Here is an 18399-nt window from a genome sequence, read left to right on the forward strand (position 1 = left end):
GTTATATATAATTTTAAATAACCAATTACTTATGAATTATATTTACCTATTAAACCTAAAAATTCCATTATTTATGATTTATAACAAAATATTCACTTTAATGAAATCTTTAGTCACTATTGTTTTCTCTAGTAGAAAAATATAGCTGTGATGGTGGGGGTTAAAAATATTAGCCTACTCTCTCTGCCTTTGCCCTACCAACCCAATTAACCCAATAATAAATCATCTTAAACTAAGTAGCTTTTATCACCTTCTAACCTTCTACAACTTATCTTCCCTTATTTTAGGATTCCTGAATGCCTAAAACTAGACTGCATATTTACATACACGCACATTATATACGTTCTCTTAACAAAACAGAACAGTTGTTCATGCAGTTATGGTGTTTATATTTTATTATTTTCTTGGATACTGTTAATCAATAGAAAAAAAGGGGGAAGTTTATCATTCAATATGTTCAAATGTCAGTAAAGTTCAAAGACTTTAAATCTTGAGTTATACTTTATATAAAATGCTCCAACCGAAATATACAGGGTGGCTAAACGGATAAGAAAACAAGACTCATCATATGCTGCCAATAAAAGATCAACTTCAGACAAAAAGACAAAGACAAAAAGTAAAGGGATGGAAAATGACATTTCAGGCAAATGAAAACGAAAAAATAGCTAGAGTAGCAATACTTATATCAGACAAAATTGACTTAAAACCAAGGAGATAACAAAAGACATCTCATGATGATAAAGGGACCAATCCAACAAGATATAATCTTTATAAATATTTATGCACCCAACATAGGAACACCTAAATATATAAAGCAAATACTGACAGACATAAGGAGAGAAACTGACAACAATACAATCATAGTAAGGAATTTAACATCCCACTGACATCAATGGGTAGATCATCCAGACAGAAAAGCAACAATGAAACATTGGCCTTAAATGACGCATTATACCTGATGGATTTAATGGATACTTTTAGAATATTTTACTCCAAAGCAGCAGTATATATACTCTTTTCAAGCACCCATGGAACATTTTCTACATGGTAAGCCTCAATAAATTTAAGATTGAAATCATATCGAGCATCCTCTCCAATCACAATGTTATGAAAACTAGAAATCAATTACACTATGAAAAACACACAACACATGGAGGCTAAATAACATGCTACTAAACAATGACTGGAAAGGGTTAACAATGAGACCAAAGAAGAAATCAAGACATCTTGAGACAAATAATAAAAACACAACAACGCCCCCCGCAAAAAACTATGAGACACGACCAAAGCAGTTCTAAGAGGTAAATTCGTAGCAATACAGACTTATATCAAGAAACAAAAAAAATCTCAAATATACAATCTAATCCTACACCTAAAGGAACTAAAAAAGAACAAAATAGCCCAAAGTGAGTAGAAGAAAGTAAATAATAAAGATCAGGATGGAAATAGATTGATGAAACCAAGTGCTAGTTCTTTGAAAAGATAAACAAAATTGATAAACCTTTAACCAGACTCAAGTAAGAGAGAAGAGCCAAATAAAATCAGAAATGAGAGTGACAAGTGACACAAAAGAAATATAATAGATTACAGTATTTATGCTATTTTAACAGTATTTTATTCAGATTATCTTTCTACCCTTATCAAACTGAGATTCTAATAACTTTTATGTTAATGTAAAATTGTTAGAAGTTTTGAAAATAAATGAAAAAATTACTGACCTATAATTCAATACAAATTACGCCTACTAGAAAATTCACAAACTAGTTATACTATACAAAGCTATCTTGTGACTATTCTCAAATAAGTACCTAATTTAATTATCCCTTGGTTTAGGGTATCACAATAAGAGGATTCTTCTTTCCCATGCAGCAATTTCCCTCTCCTGGCACTGTCCTCCTGCTTTTGTCCCTTAGCTATTTGGACATCAAATTAATTCCCCACCCTCACAAACCCCAATCTTCATCCTCTGTTCTCCCCCAAAAGAGGAGCAGTAACAAATAGGAAAAAAAAAAAAAAACCTAGATGCTTAGCTCTTTTCAATACCATTCTCTCCTTAATTTCCAATCGCTCTTTTTCAGAATTTAGAACCATGGACCAGTTTGCAGTACTCTAAGAATTATGTGATGTCACTCTCACCTATCACACCACCAGCTCAACTTTCTCCCTTCTGTCCAGAGCTAAGCCCTTTTTCTTTCCAAACCATCATCTCATCCTTCATTGCACTAAGGGTTAAAACATAATCCTTCTGTTCTGCTTAAAGTCCTTCACTAGTTCCCTGTCAAAGAATAAATGTCCAAAGTCCTTACCACAGCAAAGAAGTCACTTCATGATATGAACCCTCTTATCTTTCCTGTCTGTTCACATCACCCTCTAACTTATAAACCATATGCTACACATAAAGCAAACTGTTTGCCAGAATATACCAACCTGTTTGGCATCTTCACGCCCTATATACTCTCCTTTTCCTGCTATACCACTCACATATTTTTACTGTAAATTATTTTAATATACAAAAATTCTAAGTAGTTAAACATGAGTAACACTTATTACTTTAGTATTTAAAAATTATGAATGCGAACAGCATTTTCTCATAGTGCTTGAGGTATACTTTTAGAACAATTTCAAAAATGTGTAGTACACAGAGCAAAATAAAATCTAAAGTGCTGAAAAATTATCTGGGCTTTGACATTCAACAATCATACAGTCAAAATGAGGGCATTAAAGAAAACAATCATTGTCAAAAATGTGTTTGATGCTATTTCTTTTAATTTCTCTACAGTAAAAGGGGATGTAAGAAATAAACGCACCTGAACTCAGATATTATTGGCTAAAACAACAGCAATTTCTTCTTTGGGTATCTAAAAAATATTTTCTCTACAGTTAATGTGTAGAGGTGTCAGAGAAATGCAAATGTTTTCTTTAAGAAGACTCAATTCAGGTAATGATTAAACTGAAAGAGATCAGTACTGTACATTTTCCATTTAATTTGGCTGCACACTGATTTAATCTTTAAATTATATGCACAATCATAGGGTAAAAGAGCATTAAATCCAGAAAGGATCCAGTTCAATGATTTAAAGATAAAGCAACTGAAATTCAAAAAGATTACTGTATCTTGGGTCACAAAGGCTTTTTTTACATGGTTCTTTTCTTATTTTAGTGAGCTGATGCAGTATTGCTCAAAATAACAATTGTTAAGAATATGTAACTAAAAAAAGTATATGCTTTAAGGAAAAAACATTTTTTAATTTAAAAAATATGTAACTTGTTCATTTTGTTACATGCTAAAAATTATTTAACTATCTGGTTAGGATAAAGGTGGTTAATTTCCTGAGAAATTAAAATATCTCCTACATAGGTAAAATTAACCTGTTGATAATTTTCTAACAGCTGCCTTCAAATATTGGCTTCTACTATTTGTTAAATTAGCAAAAATAATGCTAAAAATAGAACCAAAATAAATAGCATCAATTTTTTACCATATAACTCATTTTGAGAAGAGAAATTCATTCGAGTATCCATATTAGCAACAGAGTGCATAAAATTACAATTACTATCACATAAAGGACCTCAATTTTTCACTTAAAAAATGGATCTGTATTTGAAACAGGGAACTACAGAGCAAAAAAAAAAAAAGTGCCAATTCTAGTTAAAAGAGAGTTTTAATTTAATTTGTATCATGAATTAAAGGTACAACCATCACAACTGTAAAAGGACAATTTGGAGTGGGGGAAGAGAAACTGTCTGCTCAGCAGCTTCTTTATTTACTAAACTGTCATACCCACTGCTCTCGCCCCACTCCCACCAGGTACTTGGGGGCAGTCGTAGTTTATATGTGGCCTCTGGCCATGGTCAGCACTTTCCCAAACCAAATTGATCAGTGCTTCAAGAATTTTCCAAGCAAAATAAATAAAGAGGTAGTTCTCATTCTACAGCAGGGAAAACAGAATAAAAACTCTGGCACTGGAAAATTATATTTTTCTCCATGTGAAGAAAGCCAATCTACACTGAGAACAAAACTAGTCTAAAGGCCGGGGGGGAGCTGTTAACAGAGACTTCTGGTAGCATTCAAATGGGTCTGGTTCTAGTCCTAAAGCATGGCTGACTCAGTGCCCTTCCTATAGTTGAGTTCTCCAATACATTTCTGGATTCCATACACCGATGAATTCTCCTTTTTTGTCTTAAGTTAATTTGCAGTTTCTATCACGTAACTACAAAAGCTCTGACTCATATACCAACTTCAAGAAGTTGAATGTGATTAATCAAGACAATATCCCAGGTAAATGTAAGTAAAGGCAAATTACAAACTCTCCAGAATCTGTATAAAACATAATGGGGATATTTGGCTCTCATGACCTGAATGAAATATGTATCTTTAACTTAAGAAAAATGAAGTGTTAACCTCTTAAAATCTAGCATTTAAGATTAGCACAAGCATGTTTTCAAATTTCATCAATCACTCATTTTTTTCCCCAGACTAATTCAAGCTACATCTGTAAATATGTTCCTCCAAGAAAAGCATAGTACACTCACAAATGCCCCTAGGCTTTGGAATGCACATATCAATGTAGGAAAGCCTCTTCCAACACTCCCCTAACTGCTGACCTTCCAATGAATTACTTCCAGTGTTCTATTGTAGGATGAAGCAGCTTAAGGCTATCAGATGGTCATGAAAATATTCCAGAGAGAACAATTTACTCAAATATTTACTGAATACCTACCTCCCGTTTTAGGTCCTGGAGTGATATGGCAGACCCTATACCTGTTCTCATGGAGTTTAAACTATAGAGGTGAGCAAAAAAAAAAAAAAAAAAAGTATAGATTAATGATCAAAGCTATTTCAGAAAGAAATACTATGAGGAAAATAAGAGTGTCTTCTGCCTGAAAATGGCTAAGGAATGAGCAGCTACACTTCAGAGTGATCGCTCTATGTAACCTGAGGTAGTGGCACTAAAACTAAAATCTGAATGACATAATCAGCCATATGACAATCTCAGGGCAAAGCTTGAGGCACAGTGCAAAGCAGTTAAGGCATCAAGAAGGAACAGCCTTGTTCAGTGGGCATGGAACTAGTATGGTGGGCACAGTGAACAAGGGAGAGGGTCCTGTACAATACATTAAGATTTGTGAGGTGGCCAAGGGGCAAAGCACGTAGTGGGGGACCCTCACAGGCTAAAGGAAGACATTTGAATTTTGTACTGAGTATGACGGAAAACCCATAGAGGAAGGGGAAAGGGAAGAAAACTGACATTTATTGAGCATCTCATCGCCACACAAAATAATACGTATAAATGTTTTTGCTATGCACTCTATAAACCATATATGTATCCATGTAAATTATATCATATGCATTTATCATAGTATTTATCAAAAGGTCAGTATGCTGGTATGCACAGTCTCAAAAAAAAAAAACCACTGTTCCTGTTACTACTAGTTCTTACTTGTAGGAAGTCACTTATATATTGATTTGTCAGACCAAAGTAACCAACCAATGTTACCTACTAGCAAAACACATGAGTCACTGACAAGAAAATGCAAGAAAGGCAAATGAGACTAGATGAAACAAGGCAGCCAGCTATTCAAGAGCATATGACCCTCAAAAAAGGAACAAACCAAGTAGAGAGGCAACGAATTAGAAAACACACCCACATACAAGCAGAAAGCCTAGGAATACAAAAGTTATCTAAACAAAAATGCTCTCCAGCAGACAAGTAAACAAAAGATAAAAAACACAAAAGCTTCTAAAATAATATGTTCATGCTCCCATTTAATAGTACCTTTTGCCTGTTTTAACAACATTCAGAGAAAAGTAAAAATGTTAATATTTTAAATGTTAGGCTTACTAATCTTTTACGTATGCTGATGAATTTTAAAATTTTTATTTATAAGTATAAATATTTCTTAAAATAGCACTGAAATACTATGACAATGATTTTAGTTCAAAATTCTAAAACTGAAAATCTTATCCTCCATATAGCAAATTCTGGTTTCCAGAAAGCAGCTTAACTATGTCCCTTCTGACAACTACCACCATGACAAAAGAATCATCTTTTTACCTCACTAAATATGAAAAAAAAAGTCACCTTCCACTTGGAAGGCACCAAATGATAACAGAATCACACCTACCAAGACTTCTTATACCCAATCTCCAAAGACCCAAATGTCAAATTGTCTTGGATATTTTCAATAGTGGCCAGAAGTAGAGGGTGTTGCCCCCGATTGCCCTGACAGCTTGGTGTTACCATGACCTATCTCTATTTCTTCCATCTCTAACCCTCCTCTAACTTCCAACTGTCTCATCGCCACTTATCATAAATAAAAATTTAATGCCACTCACTGCCAGCCTACACTCAACAGTAGAAACAAAAGAAGAAAGTACAGCATGTTCCTATTCTAGAATGTGAGTAGTAGATCAGAAGAGGTCAGAATTAAGAGTCAATCTGGGCCACAGAATCACTTGTACAGTAAGGGGTAATTTAAAGAGACACAGGGCATGGAGTGTGCACATCCTCCAAGCCCTGAGGGAAGGCCACGCTCAAAGGGGAGGACCATCGGTGGGTGAACCGACCAAGCACAAGTGCTAAGATCAAGAACCAGGAGTAAAAGTCAGGCAAGAATGACATTATCAGTATCAGGTGAAGGCCAGAGTTCTTAATAGGAGGAAAACAAGAACATGGGAAAATAACCTAGAAAGAGTACAGGAGTATCAAGAACATGTGGACAAGTCCACACAACCACCCAATCAGTTAATGTCAGGTCAATGTCTTTGTGTCTCTTAATCCAGGTTTTGAGAATATTCATTGTCTCTGCAGACACCAAAAACTGTAAAAGCAGGATGCTAGGTAATCAAGCCGACCCTCACAATTCTTACAGTATGAACATGAGTCCACAGGTCAATAACTGTGAAAATGGATGGACCCCTTTTCTAATTTTGTATACTTGAATCACCCTCAGAGAAGCAAGGGTCTATTGTATTAGGAAAGCTATACCTCAACCGGAGAGCCTCATGGATTCGACTTAACATGAATGGAAAGTCAGCAGTGTGCCTGGCACTGTACCTGATGATGGATCAATGATGGATCCGAGGATAAAGATGGGTGAAACACAGCTGTCCTCAAGGAAGGCTCTGCCCAGTAAGAGAGATGACAAGGAGAGGTGTGTGCTAGAAACAGACATCTAGTAGGCCAGGAAATCAATTTAAGATTGTCATAGAAACGAGATTAATCTTCAATCAACATGCAGCCAACATATTATGGCATGTTAATTTTTAAAAATAAGATAAAAGCAATCTATCCAAAATTCTTTTCCAATAGGACGTAAGAAACTTAATGTAATGGTTATTCCTTTTAAAGGAATCACTGCTCTTTGTGAAAAGAATTCAGGGTTCTTAATCCAAATCTATTTGCAGATTATCCCTCCAAAAAAAGAGGACTTATATTCACACTCATTAGCAATCAAACTCTTTTTGTATTTTACTTTTAATTTTTACTTTTTGTATTTTATTTACCTTGCAACATGAGGGTGTCATTTCAGAATCCCAGTAAGGCCTCAGGATACTACCTAAATACATTAGCATCAATAAATGGGATTTACCTATGCTCTATTATTCAGAATAACAATTTGTTTCTAATTCTGAGTAGTGATTCTAAATCCACAAAGATTAGATAATTAAAATTCTATACCCTTTGAACCAGTATTTTCTGAATCCAGTAAATAACACAATCATTATTACTTGTAAAATAAAATAAAATCATTTTAGAAATTTATAACAGCATAAAATGTGAAAATGAATAGACTCATTTTTAAACGAAAAATCAGCGTATAGAAAATATGGAGGAAAAAAAAGTGCACCACGTATTAGAGCAAGTATTTCCTGAAAACTTATTTCAGTATTTTGTGCATAGGTACACATACTGTGTTATGTCATATGTATTTCTTAGTGAGAGTCCAAGACAAAGTTTACATAATGTGTAACATGCATATTCAAAATGACTGATCTGTCCTAGCAGTACCCACTAAGAGCCAGAGCAGTGTTTGATCTGCCAGAGGCTGGAGAAAAGGAATGGAGATTCCACTCAAGAAAGCAAAATGATTTTTTTTTTTTTAAGAAAAGTTAACTTTTTTGAAACGTCAAAATGTGACCAAAATATAAAACATTACTGTAAAACAACATATGTATCAGAGACATAAAGCACCACAGTCTATGTCCTCACTTTTAAGAATGGGCAACAAAAGTCAGTCACTAAATGCAGTCTTAGCCCTCCAAATGGGGAATTCTAACCATTCTCATTCTCTGCAGTTGCTACAGGAAGCCATGATAGGTTTACAGGAGGCGTGTCATTTTTCCATTTTTCTGTCTCTCTACAGCTGTTCCTCCTGCAGCTAACAAAGGCACCAAGTAGAAGCTACCATTTATTGAGTACTTCCTATGTGCCAGGCCCTATGATAACTGCTTTAGAAGTAGTCACATTCCAAAGCCCACAACTGCTCTGTGAAGAAAATATTCATTATCCTTTATTCCCATTTTTTAGAGTGGAAACCAACTGGAACGTTTACATAATTTTCTAAAGCCATACAACTAATATGTAGGGGTGACAGTATTCAAACCAGGTATGCCTGGCTTAAGAGGCTGAGCTCTTTGCCACATTAACACCCTACAGTAAGGGTTTACTGCCAAAAATCAGACACAGACCCTCCCTAGCCTTCTTATTGCAAAAAAGAGGGGCACTACTCTCAGGAAAGGCCAGTGTCAGGTCACAGTGCATCAGAATTAAACGCACAAAACAGGTGCTACCTTTCTGAGGCTGTTCCAGCTTAAGCTGAAATTGATGAGCACAAGTAGAAGGCAAGACCCTTTGCGTAAAGTAAAGGGCCAGTGAACAATTACAAGTGACACCAACTGCAACCAAAAATGAAATCAGACTCTAATGTTATCTGTCTCCTTAGAGTCAATAATATATATATATCTAAGTTCACAAATCATGTTAGGATCCGTGCACTATCATAATCCATAGTTCCACAGATCCCATTATATCAAAGACTATGATAATTATTAAAAAAAAACTAATAAACCATTTTCACCTGATTTCCAAACCCTTGGCAAAACACCACCTTTGAAATCAAACACCGCTATTTCTATAAGACCAAAAATCTTTTAAAGTTTGCAGTAAATTAATTTCTAATTCTCAACCTTCGATGGGACTCAAAAATCACCTGTTCATCATCACTAAATACTTCCACTGGTCTGATGACCCAACCAAGAAACAGAACCAACCCTTTTAAATCATACTCACTGGCTCTAATTCTGCCAACAAACCTGAGATATAAAAATAAGTGTATGCAGAAATATATACACTCCCAGCTCTTTAAGAACTGATTGAAATGCATGGGAGAAATTAACACAGATTTCCCTTCTTTTGACTGTCCAAATTTAAAGAAATAGAAAGATTAAGAAGTCCTAACTGGAGGTCTTGATTTTTCACAATCATTTTTTTTCAAATGGTAAAACTAATAACAGTAAGATTAACAGTTCAAAAGGTTATGCACCAAAATAAGTTTCTCCCACATCTGACCACATCTCTCCACCCCAACTCCGCCCCTGAAACCAGTTAGTATCTCTTGTATATTTCTCAACTCACCTTAAACATATAAAACAAGCGCACATACACACACATATACACACCATCGTGTATCCTCTTTTCCACTCCTGTCCCCCTTTTTAAACAAAATGGCAGCAGACTACAAGAACTTTTCTCCTTGTTTTTTCATTTTAACATATCTTTAAGAGCCTATAAATACTTACAAGAAAATTATAAACATCAAATCTAAACAAATCTGTAAAAGACCAGGTCACATAAAATATCTCCCATCAGGTGTTAAAACTGGTCACCTCTGTTGGCAAGACATTAGGAAGTCCAAGGTCAAAAAATAATTTCCCGTGAGAGCCTGTTATTTTTTGCACAAGAACAGGAAAACAATTTCCTTTATACAACAGACTGCACGCCTAACCCACCTGTGATCTCACAAATGTAGACCACTTACTAAGACAAAGATGATTTAAAGAAAACCCATCACTTTAGTGGAGGAAAATTTTTTAGAATATAGCATATTACACTTTTACATAAGGTGCCAAAGAACAATGCCACAGCTACTAACACCATCTAAAAATTCAGACACATATAACAAATTATATCCCATACAAGGATAGTTATGTAGAAAAAATTATATTAAGGAAATTCATTCACTTTTCCTATTACCTTAATTCAGAAATTCAAAGTAGATGACTCGATTGTCTTATACTGTGAGTTAATGGACATCTGATAGCCGCAAAACAGAAATGGAACAAAATTAGTATACTCTACACAATTAGTCTGTTCAAATTAAGGAGAAAACATAAAACATTTCTCCCTAACCCATAAGCTGTATTGTTAGCAGCTGAAGGTAACCACCAAAATAGGCTATTACTATAACTCCTCTGGCAAGGTGTTTGCTTATGCTAATATCAAGGACTTTCTTTTTATTCTATGTGAAACTGTAGATTTTTAGTCTTTATATACTCTATATTAACCAAGTTTTCATGCAAATCTCCCTCAAAAGAAAAATCGCATAAAATTCGATGACAGAATCTAAAAATTTTATTATAGGAACTGACTATTGGTTGAGTGAATGAGCGAACTTGAGGCAATATTTCACGTGACCCTCTTAATATACATTCCTAGAAGCTAAATGACTTACCTATGTCAACTATGGCTTTGCGAAAACTGATAAAAATTCATTTGGTTAACAGTGAACCCATGTTAAAATGCTACCCACCATTCAAACGGATACACAGAAAGAACAAAAACAGTCACTGATTACTTCATTATAATGTCCTATCATTCAGTGTGCTGAAAAGGACACAATGCAAAAAAAAAAAAAAAAAAAAAAGAGGGCGGAGGGACAGAAAAGAAAGCTCTGATACCATCCCTTTGTTCTCAAAATAAAGATATCGAGAAGTAGGTTGAAATCTAGTTCCTGAAAAGTAAAAATTCTTCAGTTTTTGTTGAAAGGTAATTAAACATTTCAAACACCTCCTTTATGGGGGAAAAAAAAAGTTTAAGAGTCCAGAGTACAATTTCATAAAAAGAATTATTCTATTAAGATACTGGAATGACCATCTCTGACCCATGCTCCCCATGTTCTATTCTTTTTAATTCTACCTCCTGAAACTTTCATAGCTAAAGAGGAAAACAGGTGGCAAACTCCCAATTTAAACATTATCTATTCTTCCTCATTCATTTTTCAAACTAGTCATTTCATACAAATATTTTCCTTAATCTATCCATGTTTACTGAAACTTAATTGTTGCTCTTTTGGCATAACCCTTATGACAGTATTAATTCTAAATTAAGAATGTACGTTTTCAGAAAGCAAGGCAACTCATTTTGTTTGATACAAATAAAATCATGCTGAAAAACACATTTTAAAACTCTAAATATTAAAAATGTCAAAAGGATAGAATACCAAGTTAGTTGTGCTTAGAATAAATTACACAGGTTGTTTGAAATTAATACGGCACAGCCTTACCATAAAAGCCTATTGAAGAGAGATGGCCATGGTGATATTCTTTTGGTAGATTAAACCCACTTACACTGTATATTAGACACGCCCAATACTGAAAAATAATACATTCACTGCCATGGCGCAAATGGGACTCCAATGTGGTCAGAATGCTGTCACACATACTCGGAGCAAAAAACTTCATCTTATTTAGGCACACTACCGGGAAAATAATGAGCAAAAAGGCGTGAGAGATTAAAAAAATAAAGTCCGAAATCTTAAGCTTCATTATAACTGGCCGAATATAACCGGGCAAAGCCAACTTAGCCTGTGTGACTTGATTCCCAACTAGACTAGGTTTTTCACCAATACTCTAACTACTACTATTCCAGGATTAAGAGGACAAAGTTGTTCATCTTCATTTCACTCTAAGTTTTGACTAGGTTTAAAAAAAAAAAAATTCAAATTAACAGTTAAATGAGACTATAGTAAACCTAAACTTTGAAGGTCTAATTCAAAAAGAAGCTTCTGCCACATCAACAACAGGACTGTCATTGTTATTTTAACATTGGCCCTTGTAGAAACAATCCATTTTAACATGAAGATGGCGTGAGGGAAAGTCAAGAATTCTGCTAAATACTATAAGGAAAAAGGTCCTTTCCTTCAAGAAATGACATGTAGTTGGGGGAAATGTGACACATCCTCACAAAACAATGAATAATTATGGAGTTTGTGATATTCATTAAATGCAATGGAATCTCAGAGAAGAAATATCCTGAGTCAGGATGGCCAGAAAAAGCTTCATAGAAGTGGGGCTGAAACTAGGCTATAAAAAGGACAAAGGGTAGGAACAGCACAGGCAAGAGCAGAAGAGTAATGAGTATGGAAAACTGCAGTATTTGATAGGCAGGCAAGAATCCCAGCTGGGGAAGAGTAGGAAATTAAGCTGAATAGGTAGAATGGAGCCTTAAAAGCCACAGTGAAGCATATGAACTCGATCCAGTTGGCAAAGGGAAGCCATTATGGGTTCTCCAGGAGGGGAACTGACATGATGAAATCAGTATTTTAAATAAATTTTAGTGTCAGTAGTTACAGAAGACAAGAAGAAGAAGAAAGGCTGCTCAAGGCGACCTACTAGAAAATTAATGCAATAACCCAGACCTAAAACCATTCAATCATTCATTCACTGAGAAGATAGTAGACTGCTAGTTAAGAATACTGGTTAGAAGACAGACACACTGAGCCTAAATCCCTCTGTGCATCCCTTACTATCTGAACCTTAAGTTTCCTCACTGTTACAATCAGGATATCACCCAGTTAGACTGTCACAAGTATCTGACAAAGCACCTGTATAGTCCTGACACACAGAACTCTATTAGTAGTTAACATTACTGCTGAATTAAGAATGGTAGTAAAAAATGGGAAGTGAAAAAAAGACAAGGCTCAGAGATATTTCAGAGGAACAGCACTTCCAAGTAAAACTGCCTTGACAGCAGCTGAAATATGGAACAAGAACACAGATGAAAGGTCAAGGTTGGGGAAAATAATAATCTACTTGAAGTAACCACTCCAATCTAAAAAGTAGATCCTAGGTACTGCCAGATCCAGCCTTGACAAACAAAATTCCCTTTTTTATCTAAAAAGAGTTGGAAAATATTTCAAAAGGTACCAGTGGATTTAAATGTCCAAGCCCAAGTGACAGAACAGCAGCAAAGGCATGTAAAAGACCCACTACTATACCTACACCAACCATGTAACTTGGTATTATTGTTCCCACTTAGTGTTAAAATCTAATTTCTCAAGGTAAGCCTTAAATCACAACTTCAAGACTAAATAAATTACACCAAATTTGTCTGAAGTATTTTGTCCAGGAATTTAGGAAATAAAGCTGCCAAATGCTTTCTATGACGTTATGCCCCCACTTAAAGTAAGTAACAAGCAAATAAAATGTAATACAAAGAAGCAAACTTCAAATTCAAACCCATCATCATAATTCTAAATGCCTTACACTTCCATGATGCTTGTCCTATGTCAGGTACTGTTCTCAGCACCTGACACATACAATTCTCTCAATCCTCTCAACTCATAAAGCCAACTGACACGGTGCAGGAAACTGAGACACAGCAAGAGTTATTTCAAGGTCAAACATAGTAAGGGATGGAGCCTGAGTGTGAACCCAGGCAATTCACCTCAAGGACCCCGATGGAATCACTATGCTACACAAGACATATGACTTTTCTTATACAAGTTTTCAGGAATATGTAATCTGAGGATAGCTGGGCATACTCTCATTTCCTTTTCCTTATTAATTGCCAGCATGGAAACACATTTTCTTATTTCTGTGGGCAGTACTTGGAGAGGCTACTTCACCACTGTCAATTTTAAGGTAGAAAAATACAGACAGCTGTTGACAAGATTCCATCTTTTCAAAGAGTTCTGAGAGAGTTAAGCACAATGATGTTTGAATCACTCGAATTTCATTTATCCATGCAATCATTTGACCCAATTAATAGACATGCACAACTACTGAATTATAAGCTTGATTAAAAACACTAGTTTTGGCAAGGGTAACTAAAGGCAAGACTGACAAAACAGTTGGAAAAATTTGTCGCAACAGTCATCTACAAAGAACATGGACTAGGGCTCAGACGAACCTAGGTTTGAATTCTAGTGCATCATGTGATCATTTTGTGGCCTTGGGCAAGTGAATTAACTTCTCTGCACCTCTTGTTTCATCATTCACAAAAAAAAAAAAAAAAAACCCCATACACTACACACCTCATAAGATTACTCTGAGGTATAAATGACACAGAAAGCAACTCACACTTTTCCTAGAGCATAGCCCAAACAGAGTCCCTTTCTTTTGGTTCTGGTAACAGGGCAATTCAATGTACTCTTATGGAGTCCAATCCCAAGCAAACCTCTCCAGCATCAGCTCTCTTACAGTTTTGTTTTCTAACTCAAGTTTCTGCTGGTGATAGAGCAGGAGATACCACCATGGTGGTCCCCAATCTGGACGATACTCATCAATTCTTTACTACACAGGCCTGGAGAACTAGCTTTTATGTATTATGGAAATGCATAAATGTCTCCATGTTAGCTCCTTTTTTTTTGCATTTCAGTGACTTAAGCTGTAAATGTTATTTGTGAAAGGAGTCAAATTCACATGTAGAAAAATACAAAGTCGCACAGTCTTAATATTTCTGCCATCTCTCTTCCCTAACTACCATTCACATTTCTCTCAATTCTTTTTATATAAATAACACAGAAAACTCACAAACACATATTATTTCTACTGACTTCATCAAAATGTGCCAAGTCAGAAATTCCTTGTAGTAATACTGCTGTATTGAACTGTGGGAAAGTTCCTTTGTCAACTATTCACTTGATGAGATATATTTATTCAACAGGTGGTCGTTCAAAAGGTCCATTAGTCCCATCTCTTTTTAACAGTAACCCCTATGTTTATATTAAGCCTCTGCCCTTTCTGCATATTAGCTTGAAAGGCTCCCAGTATACAGGAGGCAGTTACTTCTTCTCTTGGTAGGCATGCATCATGGTAATCATAATGAACCATAATTAGATGTTGAAAACACAAGTAACAAAAAGATTCCTGGACACATGTGAAGTTATTAAAATGTTTAATATTACTCTTAAGCAACCAATGCAAAAATACAACCTCCACAAGGGGCCACTCCATGTATCACGTGTTTCCACCATATTAATAACCAAAACTAGCATGTGTTGGAAGAAAACACATCACTCCATTAACTAATGGTGAGCTTTGAAACAAGTTTTAAGCCATTAACAAGTCCCTAAACTAAGTTCCTTAATAGCAGGGAAAACTTTTTCCATGTAAATATAGTTTACAGCCCCCATAGTTTAATATTTTGCCCTATAAGTCTAACTACTCAAATGGCAAAAAAAAAAAAAAAAAATAGATGCTTATGGATTTAATGGTTGTGATTACATACATCAAACCATATGATAAAAGAATTGGGGAAAAAATCATATTCCAAACAAGCAGGAAAACCTTAATTTAAGAGCAAAAAATATAAACAATGGATCACATGCCTAACCACTCTCTGGCATATTTACCATCTGCCACCCCTTCTCCACAGGTAAATGCTATTTCTAGAACTCTCAATGATGATTTCCAAAGCCTGCTTGCCATGAACTCCCATGATACAACCCAACACACACACCGTTTTCATGGAGACAAAGCTGCTCTATTTCCCTAGACTATAAACTTATTAAAATGGTGAGAACATACAGTCCCAGGAAGTCAGGATTACTAAAATACACCAATGTAGCATGGGTCTGATTTAATAAAAATGAAAATGAACCACACTGGGAAAGCCAAAAAGTCACTCACTGTATCTTCAACGTGTAACCAGGATATTCACTACAATTTGTTTTAAGTAAGTAGATGAAAACACCACCAGGGCTTTGTATTTTCCAATCTGATAAAGGAGTCTTTAGAAAAAAAAAAAAAAAAAGATGATTACTTAATTACGGGAGGGGAGGGGGGGAACCATTTATACTAAAAATAACCCACCAATTCACCACCATATTTTATTAACAAGCTTGTTTAGATCAACACAAGGTGCTTGTTTGGAAAACAAGAAAGCCAGTAGTAAACTTCTCTACATCAACTGTAAATCACATAGGTACTAAAACTCTTCACCTTGGAGCCTACCCTGCACGGTCCAAGGTTTTAAGTAAACTCCAGACACTGAGGAAATCTAGTTTTTAACTAGGTTCCAACCCTTGTCATTTATGATCACCCAATTATTTTAGAGAATGTTATTAGATAACCGAACAGGAGCATTTTTAAAAAGCCCTTACAACTCAAATTTTACATTAAACACACCATTTTCACAACCTAAATTTAACCTCGGTTGCCACTGCAAAGTGATGCCTGTTTCAGCAAATTAGGAACTTCCAAAAATACTGAACATGTTAACACATGCATGGCTTCCCCTCGAGCTGCCATTTAAGATTAATATTTCACTTAAATAAAAGTATGCTTCTGCTCAAAAATGACATCGGTTGCAAAAAGGAAGTTACCCAGAAACCACCCTCACAACGTGGCCTTTACACTGTCAGAAAATGTGACTCTGTGCCACCCAAAACTTACCAGGAAGCTGGCAATAACTTTGCCAATTCTACACTTCTGAACCCAACTTCAAAGAGACTCTATCAAATACCTCCTTAGAATGATAAAAAGCGCTAAGTTACAAATAAACATGTCCTGAAGTGCGGCCCTGCGCCCCTCCCCCGCCGGCGCCCCCGCCCGGTTCCCGCGGCCCCAACAGCCGCCCGCAGCCCCCAGCACGCCGGCCAGGGTCGCCGCGCCTGGGTCGGCGACGCGCCCAAGGAGGGGAGCAGGTTTCCATTGCCGCCAGAGGTTTAACAAAATAACATGCACCGAAAAGATCTCTCTCCTCTGCTAAAAATAGGCTATAAAGGAGTCGGCCTCATGATGGCTCCTTGATTCAATTTGCTGCAAATTCTTTCCTGAAAGCTTCCCCCCACATCCACACACAAAAAGGGGGTGTAAATGCACGAAGGGTGGAAGAGGGGGCGAAGGCCGAGGTGCACATTTTCGGGGACAACAACATAATAAGGGTAAGGATCCCCCAAGACCAGGAAAGGGTAGGGGCTGGGCAGGCACGTGAGCATTTCAAAGAAGCCTGAGAAGAAAAAGGGGGATGGGGCACCCTAAATGCCTACCCTTCTTTCCCCTCCCCCACCCAAACCCCAGCTCCCCAAAGGGCCAAGTTGAAAAATGCATGTTCCACTTGCCCATCCCCCCGCGGCCCAGCGCCCCCGGCCGCCTCCGCCCGCGCCCCCCGCCCCGGCCCGCTGCTGCCCCCACCCCAGGGTCCGGCCCCCGGCGCTTACCTGGAAACGGTGGCCTCCGACGCCGCTCCCCCCTCCCGGGAATGGAGGCACAAGGAAATTCCCCTCCTCGCCGCCGCCGCCGCCGCCGCCGCCTCCAACCACCCCCAAAATAACCCCTCCGGGGGGTGAGAGGCAATTATAACCCCGGCGAGCGGAGGGCGCGGGGGATGGGCGCAGGGCGGGCGGGGGCGGGGAGCGCCGCGCGGGTCCCCAGGTGGCGAGCGGAGGTGCTCCCGCCGCGGGGGGAGGGGCGGGGGCGCACGCGGCCGGCGGCGGGGGGAGGCGGCGCGCGGGGGAAGGGCGCGAGCGGGGAGAGGAATTGAGGCAGAAGGTAAAAGCTGTTACTAAGGGAAAGAGCCAAACGGTTCGGAGCAGCCAACGGCTCAGACACTCAACACTGGGGAGAGAGGAATGGGGACCAGCCAGGCACAAATGAGCTCGCGAGGCCCGCGGCAGCGGCGGCCGCGCAGCAAAACAAACCCGAGCGGCCTGCGCCGGGCGGGCGCGCGGGGGAGGGGCCGGCGGGGGAGGGGCGCCGCGGACGCGGGAGGCGGCGGCGCGGCGGAGGGGCCTCCTCGGCCTCGCTCCTCTCGCTCCCTCCCGCCGCGGCGGCGCTGGGGACTGGGCGTGTGCGGCGCAGTCTTTTAAACATAAAGAAAGACCCGCGGGCGCTCGGAGGCGCCTCTGGGGCACTGGCCGCCCCGCCCCCGCCGCCGGTGCTGCGGGTGGCTTGGGTGGGTGTTGGCCGCGCGGCCCGAGGCCCAGTGGGGGCGGGGAGTCTCGCGCCGCAGCCAGTGTAGCAACGCGGGTTAACTTTGCTGGGGAGGTCGACCGCGCGTTCGGGGGCGGCTAGTCCCCGCCGGCACCCGGGCTGCGCTGCTGAGCACGCACACGCGGTGGGCAAGTGCAGGGAACGCGGCGCAGGCATCATCATATGGACGTTTGTTTGTGAAA

At 38.3% G+C, this 18399-nt stretch overlaps 1 protein-coding gene across 5 annotated transcripts in view; it reads right to left on the reverse strand.

Moving 5' to 3' along the window:
* The window catches only part of TBL1XR1 (TBL1X/Y related 1), a 143179-nt gene extending 125596 nt beyond the window's left edge, over positions 1–17583 (reverse strand). The window contains exon 1 of one of the 5 annotated variants that reach the window (XM_039865085.1): positions 17446–17583. The gene's annotated coding sequence lies outside the window, so the exon portion shown is untranslated. Of the gene's footprint in view, positions 1–15913; positions 15996–17445 lie in introns of those variants that run through there. The other 4 variants (XM_039865088.1, XM_039865081.1, XM_039865083.1 and 1 more) reach the window with 4 other exon arrangements.
* Between the last annotated feature and the right edge of the window lie 816 nt (positions 17584–18399).

The sequence above is a fragment of the Pteropus medius genome, unplaced genomic scaffold (assembly GCF_902729225.1).
Source record: "Pteropus medius unplaced genomic scaffold, Ma_sr-lr_union100, whole genome shotgun sequence".
NCBI classification, from domain to species: Eukaryota; Metazoa; Chordata; class Mammalia; order Chiroptera; family Pteropodidae; genus Pteropus; species Pteropus medius.